At 46.5% G+C, this 12,800-nt stretch overlaps 1 protein-coding gene across 5 annotated transcripts in view; it reads left to right on the top strand.

Annotated features, from left to right (window-relative positions):
* st18 (ST18 C2H2C-type zinc finger transcription factor) overlaps positions 1 to 12,800 on the top strand; it is a 586,894-nt gene that overhangs the window by 306,487 nt on the left and 267,607 nt on the right. The gene's annotated exons all lie outside the window — the stretch shown is intronic.

Genomic DNA, 12,800 nt, shown 5'->3' with positions numbered 1-12,800 from the left:
GATGTGGTCAGGAGGACCTTGGTGCAGTGCCGCAAACGTATCAATGATCTCAGTAGATCACGAAAGGTTAGTACAAAGCCACACTCAACCTCATCCTGCTGTGCCACTCATCACATCCCCATCAATCTGCCTTCCCAACCCTACTCCTGCACATCCTTACTCACATCAACTTACCTTGCACCTCCACCCATCCCTCTCTATCTATCTACATTATCACATCCCCATCTCACTAGGCACCCCTCACACTCACCCTCATCCTAGTGCAATCATACCACCTAACAACACACAAGAGTAGGCACTTGGGTGTTTTATGCAATGTTCATGTAAAGTTTCTGTTCATGTTATGTCAAACATTGAAACCTTTATTTTCAACACTTTGCATTCTTGGACAGATTTGTGTGCACCTTTGGAAGTGGCTTAGTGAGTTGCAGTGAATGATGAGACATAACGATACCCCCCGCAATGGTGATGAGTGTGAAAGGAATGGCTTGGGCATTGTAGAGAAGCTTTATGATGTTGGTGTGGGGTGGTGCCAAACTGGCGCATCATGTGGCAGCCAGGGTGTACAGCGTCAAGTGAAGTAAATCTGGCCATGGTGAGGCCATCCCTGGCCTCCCGGGCAGCAATGTGGTTGTGTGCTGATGCCCTCTGTCCTGTGCAGCATCAGGTGATTGTGGAGAACATTGGTGTTGTTGTTGGTGCTTCTGGTGTGCCTGGTGCTGATCATGGTTGGATTCTGAGGACCATGGTGATAGAGTATAAAGGGCACGGTAGCGTAGTGGTAATGCTACTGGGCTAGTAATGCAGAAGCCTGGACTAATGATCCAGAATTCAAATCCCACCAGGGCAGCTGGGGAATTTAAATTCAGTTTATTAAATAAATCTGGAATGAAAAGCTAGTATCAGTAATGGTAACAATGAAACTATCGGATTGTCGTAAAAACCCATCTGGTTCACTAATGTCCTTTAGGGAAGAAAATCTGTCATCCTTACCTGGTCTGACCTAAATGTGACTTCAGACCCACAGCAATGTGGTTGACTCTTAACTGCCCTCGGAAATAACCTAGCAAGCCACTCAGTTGTAACAAACTGCTATGAAACACAATAATAAGAATGAAACCGGACGGACCACCTGGCATCGACCTTGGCACCGGCTACGGACATGGCAATGGCACACCCAGCCCAGTTGACCCTGCAAAGTCCTCCTCACCAACATCTGGGGACTTGTGCCAAAATTGGGAGAGATGCCCCACAGACTAGTCCAGCAACAGCCTGACATAGTCATATACACAGAATCATACCTTTCAACCAATGTCCCTGATGCGCTATCAATTACTCATAAAAGGCTGAGAGTTAAGAGAGTAACTAAAGGCTTTTATTAACAAAAGAATGAAGGTCTGCCTCGAGTGGTCGACCGGTCCAGAAATACAAAGGGCTGGGGAGCAGTCACCTTTATACTAGGACTTGTGGGAGGAGTCAGCCGAGGCATGTCCAGGCATGTACACAGTGGAATACAAACAGTGGTTTACCACAGTCCCAAACTCCTCAATCACTATCCCTGGGTATGTCCTGTCCCACTGGCAGGACAAACCAGGGGTGGCGGCACAGTGGTATACAGGAGTGGCCCTGGGAGTCCTCAACATTGACTCCGGACTCCATGAATTCTCATGGCTTCAGGTCAAGCATGGGCAAGGAAATCTCCTGCTGATTGCCACCTCCTTTCCTCAGCTGATGAATCAGTACTCCTCCATGTTGAACACCACTTGGAAGAAGCACTGAGAGTAGCAAGGGCACAGAATGTACTCTGGATGGGGGACTTCAATGTCCAACCACAAGAATGGCTCAGTAGCACCACTCCTGACAGAGCTGGCCGAGTCCTGAAGGATATAGCTGCCAGTCTGGGCCTGCGACAGGTGGTGAGAGAACCATCTCGAGGGAAACACCTACTTGACCTCGTCCTCATCAATCTACCTGTTGCAGATGCATCTGTCCTCTTCTTCTCTTCTTCTTAGGCAGTCCCTCGGAACCGAGGATGACTTGCTTCCACGCTAAAAATGAGTTCTCAGGTGACTGATAAGTTCAATGCGGGACCTACAGTCTCTGTTACAGGTGGGGCAGATGGTGGTTGAAGGAATCGATGGGTGGGGTGCTTGGGTTGATGTGCGCTCCTTCTGTTGTTTGCGTTTGGATTCTGCTTGCTCCCGGCGAAGAGACTCAAGGTGTTCGGCGCCTTCCTGGATGCTTCTCCTCCACTTTGAGCGGTCTTGGGCCAGAGATTTCCAGGTGTCAGAGGGGATGTTTCACTTTTTCAAGGAGGCTTTGAGGATGTCCTTGAAGCATTTCCTCTGCCCACCTGGGGCTCTGCTGCAATGTCGGAGCTTGTTTTAGGAGTCTCGTATCAGGCATGCGAACAATGCGGCCCATCCATTGGAGCTGATCGAGCGTGGTCAAAGCTTCGATGCTGGGAATGTTGGCCTGAGCGAGAAAACTGACATTGGTGCGCCTACCCTGTCAATGGATTTGCAGGATCTTGCGGAGGCAGCATTGCTGGTACCTCTCCAGTGCATTGAGGTGTCTGCTGTATATGATCCATGTCTCTGAAGCATACAGGAGGGTGGGAATCACTACTGCTCTGTAGACCATGAGCTTGGTGCCGGGTTTGAGGTCCTGGTCTTCAAACACTCTCTTCTTCAGGTGACCAAAGACTGCACTGGCACACTGAAGGCAGTGTTGGACTTCATCATCGACGTCTGCCCTTGTTGACAGTAGACGCCCAAGGTATGGAAAGTGGTCCACATTGTCCAAGGCCTCATCATGGATTAGAACATGGCCTTGTCATAACCAACACCTTGTTCCATCAGAGAGACAAGTACAAGGCTTCATGGCAACACCCTCGCTCCAAGCACTGGCATCTGCTGGACTACGTCATCATCCAAGCGAGGGACCTCAAGGACGTCCGCATCACCCGCGCCATGACAGGAGCTGACGAATGCTGGACAGACCACTGCCTAATCCACTGTTATTTTCATCAATGTAGCCCCAAAACAGCGGAGGCAACAGAAACAATGCTGCAGGAAAATTAATGCTGGAGCACTCAAAGACCCTGCTAAGAAAGCTCTATTCAGCCTGCGCCTCACAACCAACCTGATGACTCCCAGTGATTCAGAGACACAGAGTGTTCACAGCACCTGGTCTGCACTCAAGGCCTCCATAATCAGCACCTGTGAAGAGGCGCTTGGTCACTCAACCAGGAAACACCAAAACTGGTTCGACGAGAATGACCAGGAGATCCAGGATCTAATAAGCTGCAAGCGCAAGGCATCCCTGATCTGGAAACAGCAACACAACTCGAGAGCAAGAAAGCAGCTTTACAGATGCCTGAAGGCCGAGGTCCAACAAAAAACTAGCGACCTAAAGAACAGATGGTGGGTGGAGAAAACGCAGAAGATCCAGCAGCTAGCCTACAACCACGACATGCATGGATTCTTTAGCGCAGTCGAGACCACCTACGGCCCAAGCACCCAAGGTCCTACCCCACTGCAGGCCAAGAACGGAGAGGTACTCCTCTGGAAGGAGCACTTCGAAGACCTCCTTAACCGAGACTCTGTCTTCGATGCAAGTGTCCTCAACTCCATCCCGCAGCATGCTACCCGACTCAGCACAACCCCAGCCCGGCATGAGGTCGCAGATGCATCTGTCCATGACAGTATTGGTGCATGAGGCGCTGTGGGCCATCAGCAGCAGCAGAATTGTATGCCACCATAATCTGTAACCTCATGACCCAGCATTTCCCTCACTCTACCATTTGCAACCATCTTCAGCCAGAAGTGCTGAGTGAATGATCCATATCGGCCTCCTCCTGAGGTTTCCACCATCACAGAGGCAAGTCTTCAGCCAATTCGATTCACTCCATGTAATATTAAGAAACGGCTGAGTGCACTGGATACAGCAAAGGCTATGGGCCCTGACAACATCCCGGCTGTTGTGCTGAAGACTTGTGCTCCAGAACTAGCCGCGCCTCCAGCCAAGCTGTTCCAGTACAGCTACAACACTGCCATCTATCCGACAATGTGGAAAACTGCCCAGGTATGTCCTGTCCACAAAATGCTGGACAAATCCAATCCGGCCAATAACCGCCCCATCAGTCTCTCAATCATCTGCAAAGTGATGGAAGGTGTCATCGACAGTGCTATCAAGTGACACTTACTCACTGATAACCTGCACACTGATGCCCAGTTTGGGATCCGCCAAGACCACTCGGCTCCCGACCTCATTACAGCCTTGGTCCAAACATGAACAAAGGAGCTGAATTCCTGAGGTGAGGTGAGAGTGGCTGCCCTTGACATCAAGGCAGCATTTGACCGAGTGTGGCATCAAGGAGCCCTAGTAAAACTGAAGTCAATGGGAATTGGGGAAAACGCTCCACTGGCTGAAGTCATACCTAGTACAAAGGAAGATGGTTGTGGTGGTTGAAAGTCAATCATCACAGCCCCAGGACATCGCTACAGGTTTTCCTCAGGGCAGTGTCCTAGGCCCAACCATCTTCACCTGCTTCATCAATAACCTCCCCTCCAATATAAAGTCAGAAATGGGGATGTTCGCTGATGACTGCACAGCATTCAGTGCCATTTACAACTCCTCAGATAATGAAGCAGTCCATGCCAGCATGCAACAAGACCTGGACGACATTCAGGCTTGGGCTGAAAACTGGCAGGTAACACTCGCGCCACAGAAGTGCCAGGCAATGACTATCTCCAACAAGCGAGAGTCTAACTACCACCCCTTGACATTCAACAGCATTACTGTGATATCCAAGTGGTAAGGTCAGAAACTGAGAGAAGCGAGATATTAGGAACAAACCCAACTGTTTATTTACACAGTGTAGCAGAGAGACATAGCTCTTACAAGCTGGAGGCCAGGCACACAATTCTTACTGCACGAGCCAAGATGGAGGATGAACCTCTGAGTCATACCCATAATGCAATACCACATTACCGTATAAACTGGTGTACCAGGACATTGAATACATGACCCATTACCTTAAATACTGGTGAATGTGAACCCTTAATATTTGGCTCCATCTGGTGGATAACTTAAACATTACATCCCAGATTACTATATCCCTCCCCTCTTAAGTTGAACATTAATTGCTTAACAACATTCTTAAAAAGTCCCCTAAGGAAACTCCTTTAACGATAGTCCATACTGAACGAATCTAGCAGGTTGTTATCAATCTCTCTGGCGGCTTGTGAGTCCTTGGTGAACATCTTACAGTCAAGTCCCTGCTTGGTTGTGGTAGAGCCACCTGCTGCTCCTGAGCAGTACTCAGAGTATCTGACTCTGCTACGATGGTTTCCTCTTGACGAAGGGTTCCAGGTGGAACTGGCTCTGTTCGTGGTGGTGGTACTACCGATGCATTTGGATAACTGGGGTCCAACTTGGCCTCTGACATCTCCTCTGGAACCTCCATTTCGATTTCCCCTTGTCTGGTCAGTATCTGATCTACATGTCTGCGTACTACCTGACCAGTTCTCACCATGACCATATATGATACTGGACCGGTCATTGAGTCTATGACGCCAGGAATCCATTTTGGACCATAACTGAAATTCCTGGTAAGGACCACATCTCCTTCTCCAAAACTGCGGCTCTTTGTCCTTCTGTCATGGTTCTCCTTTTGTTTGATTTGTCGGTTTTCCACCTTCCTTTTAAGATCTGGGTGAACCAGGTCAAGAGTGGAGTGTAGTCGACGTCCTAACAACAGCTCAGCAGGAGAGAGTCCTGTGGTAGATTGAGGTGTTATTCTGTAGCTGAACAGGACTCGTGACACCTTGGCTGCCAAACTCCCTTCCGCACTTTTTTTCATCATCTCCTTAATGTTTGTATGGCTCCCTCCGCAAATCCATTTGAAGATGGATGATATGGAGCTGAGGTCACGTGCACTATGCCATTGTTTCTCATGAACTCTTTTGTTTCGGTACTCACAAAACACGTGGCATTGTCACTTACTACAATCTCCGGTAGCCCTTGATTACTAAAACTCCTACGCAGGCAGTCTATAGTAACAGTAGATGAAGCAGAATTTACAGGATAAACATCCATCCATTTGGAATGGGCATCAATGATTATGAGGAACATCTTTCCCATGAATGGACCCGCATAATCTACATGTAATCTTCTCCATGGTTTATCCGGCCACTCCTAGGGGTGGAGAGGAGCCGCTGCTGGTGCCTTCCTGTGTACTTGACAAGTGCTGCATGTCTTGACTAGATGTTCTATCTCCTCATCTAGCTTTGGCCACCACAAGTAACTCCTTGCCAAGGTTTTCATACGTGAAACTCCAGGATGACACTGATTTAGTAGCCCTAGGATAGACTGTCGTGCTGGCTGTGGAATAATCACTCATGCTCCCCACAACATGCAACCATCCTGCACCCCAGCTCTGTCTTCCTGACACTGTAAGGTATGAAATCATTCCCTTCCGAATGCTGTGGCCAACCTCTCATCACATATTCTCGGACTCTAGACAGTACTGGATCTTTACCGGTCCATGTCCTTACTTGTTCAGCGGTCACAATTGCCGTGTCCGTGTCCTCCAACATCAAAACTCTGTCCTCTGGAGCTGCACGGATAGGTGTACCTGACAGTGGAAGACGGCTCAAGGCATCTGCGTTCCTGTGGTACTTGCCTGCCTTGTAAACGATGACATACTCATAAGCCCTCAACGTCACTGCCCACCTCTGGATCCGGGGTGACACCATCTGTGGTACTGCTTTCATTTCATTAAAAAGAGATAGAAGAGGTTTATGGTGAATTTCCTGCCATATATGTACTTGTGAAACCTCTGTAACCCCAACATTACTGCTAACCCCTCTTTATCTAACTAGGAATAGTTTTTTTCCACTGGTGTCAGAGTTCCAGACATAAACCCTATTGGTCTTTCTGTTCCATCTTTCAAGCTGTGTGAAAGAACTGCCCCTACCCCGTAAGGTGAAGCATCACAAGAGAGAATGATGGCTTTCTCTGCATTGTAGTGAACCAGCACATCCGTGGACAGCATCAGTTTCTTGGACTGTTCAAATGAAACCCTCTGTTCCTCTTCCCACTGCCACTGTGTCTCCTTGCACAGAAGTTTGTGAAGAGGTGCTAACACTGTTGCTAAGTTTGGTAAAAATCTGTTATAATAGTTTAGCAGTCCCAGGTAAGCTTTTAACTCAGTCACATTGGTAGGAGCTGGGGCCTCCTGCAGTGCTTGTACCTTCTCCTTGATTGGATGGAGCCCGGTGGCATCCACTCTGTGTGCCAGGAACACGGCCTCATTCCCCAGGAAAGTGCACTTACTCCTCTTGAGCCATAACCCAGCCTTATCCAATCTTTGTAGTACCTCTCTCAGAGTGCTCAGATGCTCCTGGTCGGTTCTTCCCGTCACCAGAATGTCATCCATATAGATTGAAACATGTGGGATCCCTTGCAGTACACCCTCAATAGTCCTCTGGAAAATAGCTGGACTAGCTGAGACACCAAATGGTAAGCGGTTATAGGTAAACAAACCCTTGTGTGTATTTATGGTTACATACTTCTTGGATTCCTCATCTAGTGTAATCTGCAACTATGCATGACTCATATCCAGCTTCGTGTATTTCTTCCCTCCAGCCAGGTTTGCAAAGAGATCCTTTGTTTTGGGAATAGGATACTGTTCTAGTTTAGACACCCTATTTACTGTCAATTTATAATCTCCACAGAGTCTTACCGAATTTTCCGGTTTTAAAACAGGTACTATGGGAGCTGCCCATTCTTAACAGTTCACGGGTTCCAGTATGTTCTCTCTCAAAAGACGATCAAGCTCAACCTCTACCTTCGGTTTCATGGCATACGGCACAGGTCGTTGTTTAAAAAACCTTGGCAGTGCCTCCTTGTCTACATAAATCTTAGCTGGGGGGCCATTAAATGTGCTAAGTTCTTCCTTGAACACGTTCTCATGTTCAATCAACACTTCTTGCAAAGACAACTGTTTGCCTCCCTCTATTTGATTTATTGCTCACCAATCTAATTTAAGTTCTTGTATCCAGCCCCTACCTAACAGGTTCGGTCCGGAACCCGATACTACAACTACAGGTAGCTGTTCCACGGTGTCCCTGTGTTGCACAGTTACAGTAGCTGTACCCAATGTCGCCACTCGTTCACCGGTATACGTTTTAAGCTGCATAGAGCAAGACTTTAACTCTGGAACTTTTGTACGGTTCCACAACTTTGAGTACTCCTCCCTGTTCATTATGGTTACACCGCATCCTGTATCCACTTCAAAGTTGACCTTAGAGTCATTTACTGTCAGTTGCAAAGTGATAGGATCCACTTTTGGAATGTTCTCTACCATACCATGCATTATGAACATGTTGTCTTCTTTCTCAGCTTCTCCGCTGATGTGATGTGCTCCCTGTTTTTTCACTTCTCTTCCTAGGTTTTGCTTTCCTCCCCCTTTCGCTTTATATTCCTCCACGGTTGCTTTTGCCCTACATGCATGTTTTATGTGCCTTTTTTTCCCACACTTGTGACACTTTTCCTCCAGAAACCTGCATTCCCTCACCAGGTGATCGCCATTGCATCTATAACATGCCTTTACATGCTCAGGTTGTGGTTTCTGACGCACGTTTAACTTGTGCACAACAACCTGACCTCCAACTTGCTTTGTAGTAGCCCAGTCTGAAACTTGTATTTCTTTTACATCTCGGTTCACTGTCTCTATGGCTTGAGCAAGTTCCAACGCTTTTTCATACTTAAGCCCAGTCTCGGACAATAATCTCCGCTGCATTCGATCATCCATTATCCCGCAAACTAGCCTATCTCTCAGCATGTCTTTCAGGTTGTTGCCGTAATTGCAATCATGTGCCAATTTCCTCAACACCGCTACATAATCCAATACAGTCTCTCCCGGTTTTCTGTTCCGTGAATTAAATTTGAAATGCTGTACAATCTCACTCGGTCTGGGATTGAAATGGTCCTTTAGCAAGGCCACTAAGTCAGCAAATGATCTGTCTCCAGGCTTTGCAGGACTGTATAAGTTTCTCATTAAACTATACGTCTGACTTCCCACGGAAGTGAGCAAAATTGCTCTCCTTTTTCCGACATCATTTATATCATTTGCTTCAAAGAAATGCATCAACACCTCGCAGTATTCATCCCAGGTCTGCGTCTGAACATCAAAAGCAGAGATCTTTCCTACCGTAGCAGCCATAATCCATTATTCAGTGCTCTTTTCCTTTTTTTTTCCGTCAAGATGTGATCTGTGTATCCTCGTCGCCAATATGTGATATCCGAGTGGTAAGGTCAGAAACTGAGAGAAGCGAGATATTAGGAACAAACCCAACTGTTTATTTACATGGTGTAGCAGAGACATAGCTCTTACAAGCTGGAGGCCAGGCACACAATTCTTACTGCACGAGCCAAGATGGAGGATGAACCTCTGAGTCATACCCATAATGCAATGCCACATTACCATATAAACTGGTGTACCAGGACATTGAATACATGGCCCATTACCTTAAATACTGGTGAATGTGAACCCTTAATATTTGGCTCCATCTGGTGGATAACTTAAACATTACATCCCAGATTATTATAATTACCATCGCCGATTCCCCCACTGTCAACATCCTGGGGGTCACCATTGACCAGAAACTTAACTGGACCAGCCACATAAATACTGTGGCAACAAGAGCAGGTCAGAGGCTCGGTATTCTGCGGCGAGTGTCTCACCTCTTAACTCTCCAAAGCCTTTCCACCATCTACAAGTCACAAGTAAGGAGTGTGATGGAATACTCTCCACTTGCCTGGATGAGTGCAGCTGTAACAACACTCAAGAAGCTCAACAACATCCAGGACAAAGCAGCCCACTTGATTGGCACCCCATCCACCACCTTAAACATTCATTCCCTCCACCACCAGCGTACCATGGCTGCAGTATATACCATCTACAAGATGCACTGCAGCAACTCACCAAGGCTTCTTCGGCAGCACCTCCCAAACCTGTGACCTCTTCCACCTAGAAGGACAAGGGTAGCAGATGCATGGGAATGCCACCACCTCCAACTTCCCCTCCAAGTCACACACCATCCTGACTTAGAAGTATATCGCTGATCCTTCATCGTCGCTGGATCAAAATCCTGGAACTCCCTCCCTAACAGCACTGTGGGAGTACCTTCACCACATGGACTGCAGCGGTTCAAGAAGGTGGCTCACCACCACCTTCTCAAGGGCAATTGGGAATGGGCAATAAATGCTGGCCTTGCCAGCAATGCCCACATCTCATAAACGAATAAAAAAAATGCAAATCCCATGCTGATGGAATAGATGGCAGGTGAATTAGAGATGACAGAAGCAATCTGTCAATGGTGAGAGAGGTAATGAGGTCAGATTGGATGGAGACTTGTGTAAAGGCTTGCAGCATGGTGAATCTATTGTGGAAATGCAGTGAGGAAGAGCTTGTTGCTGAGGGATGATATCTCTGTAAGGTGGGAGCTTTTACTGTACATTTGAAGTTGTCAACTCAACATCTGATTCAATGGCCACTGAACTCCCGCCTCAGCTTGACAGACATGGTCCGTGGGCGAGCACGTAAAATCAAAAGGTGAGCTCATATGTATTCTTAATGATCTCTAAACAAGGTCATAATTACTTAAATTGGGTCCCCTGCCGCTGCATGTCGGGTCTGTTCAGCGCTGACAGACCCAACATTGGGACCAGCCAGTGGCCGATTCACAGTGGAGTCCCAACCCAAAAAAATATATACTTTCCCCCTGACCTGCCACCGATCATGCCCGCTGACCCCCTGGAAAATCTCGATCACAGAGTTTGTTTTAACACATGGGAGGACTGTCCACTTGAACTTATAAAGGGGCCTGTACACACTCAGTCATGGTCAGTGAGGGTGGGACATTTACAGATAAATTTGAATAATCTTATTTTGCTCTCCGCTCCTGAAGGAAAATAGTCACACTGCACATAGATATAAATCAGGAAAATTGGACCTCATTCTGTTCTTGTTTCCGTGCTTGCCACCATGTGGCGAAAATTGAGCTCTAAATCATATCAGCTGCCTGAATCAAAAATGAATAAGGTTTCTGGTTTTGCGCTGAGGCTAATGGAGAGTTCTACTTAGTATTCTGCGTCTGCTTAGACTACTCAATTATAATGAATCGTACCAGCATTTAGAAAGGTCTGTACCTCAGCCGCTTGTTGTTCATTTCTGGTGCCCACTAAATAAAAATGGATCAGTCAGTTTTTAAATCTTTCAGCCAGACTTATATGCAGTCATTTCTGGATCAGGCAGGTGGGCACAAGTGAGTCCCTGTGGTGACCACTATTCAGGCAAATGACTCTTGAGGCTTTGCCCTGCTGTCCATTATCCCCACACACTCAGACTCCAGTGTTAAAATCTGTGTAGCTTTTTTTTATTTTACCCACCCAGCATTCCTGTTCCTAAGAATAAAAAGGAACCATGCCAGGAATGAGATAGTAGTGTTTACTGAGTTCAGTGTTGGACGTGATTCCATGTTGTAAAAATCATGCTGAGAAAATTACTTTTTTCCACCACATGGAGTTTATGGACTAAATTGCATCCAGTTTTAATAACCAGTAAAATTCCTGACCATTTTCCACATTGTTTCTCTTTTCTTTTCCAAGTCGGGACAAAAATTTTGAACAAGGGGAAAGACAGTTTTCTGTCTTACTGATCTTTTTTTGTTGTTTTTGCAGTTTGCTGTATCCTTCATTTTGCTGCTTTATTGTCTCCAGGCTGTTCTTCAGCCAAGAAAATAGGGTAGGCTGGCACATAGACTTGTCCATTAATACTGCTCAACATTGGCTAACAGGAGGTTTGCTTTCACCAAGTTTATTCATTTCAATAATTTTGCAGAATATGTTTAATAAAAATATTTAGCACTGAAAAGGTTAAAAACTTGCCATGTACTTGGTGCACACATTAATCTCTAGGGAGGAAGCTTGTAACCCGGAGACAAGCTTGTACTGGTGTCCCACAGTGACAGCTGGTAATGGAAATACTTGCTGCTCCAGAAAGGCCATTAAGTGTGCCACTCATTCAGAGCCTTGTGCTTCAAAAGCTTCAGCTCCACCCAGAAGTGTGGCAGGCTTTGTCATTCTAATTGACCCGTGTATGTGGAGTGCTGCCATTATTTACTTTTGGCTGGGGGCTTATGTTTACACAGCATGTTGGATTCCTGATGCCATATCACAAGGGTGTAGTGTGTGCAAGTTCTGCAGCAATATCTTTAGGCACTTTTCTTTTCAATGTCTAATCTAGGTCTGTCAAATACATGTGCTTCTAGACTCAGAGCACAGAAGGGATATAAGGCCTACAGGGAGGAATTACTCCTAATTTCTCAAATAATTGCTAGGCTGTTGCCTTGTTAGTCACTGGAAATAATATCCTAGTCCCTGGCTTTTATAGATAGTCTTCTAGGGACATTAGCTGGCAGCACCTTTTTAACTGAGCCCATTCACTCACAAAATCAGAATACTAGAGCCTACAAAATTAATCAACACAGCTTCCATTATATATATTTTAGATTGTTGTTGCCGTGGCAATAAAGTCAGGGACATTGAATCTCCCCTCTTCAGCCATTGTTATCTTCCCTGGCCATCTGCTGTAGAGGAGTAATATTCTATCTCATTTGCATGATGACTGATATATGGGAAGCTTGGAAGGACATATGCTGCAGCAATCATGTGATGAAAATTAAAGTGAAAGTTTTGGGCCCAGAGCCGAAATCTGTGTGTAAGGCTGT

The sequence above is a fragment of the Somniosus microcephalus genome, chromosome 7 (genome assembly GCF_052327205.1).
Source record: "Somniosus microcephalus isolate GS21.2 chromosome 7, FLI_Smic_1.0, whole genome shotgun sequence".
In the NCBI taxonomy this organism is placed as follows: Eukaryota; Metazoa; Chordata; class Chondrichthyes; order Squaliformes; family Somniosidae; genus Somniosus; species Somniosus microcephalus.
The sequence above is the reverse complement of the archived record's forward strand: the minus strand, read 5'-3'. Positions and strand labels throughout refer to the sequence as shown.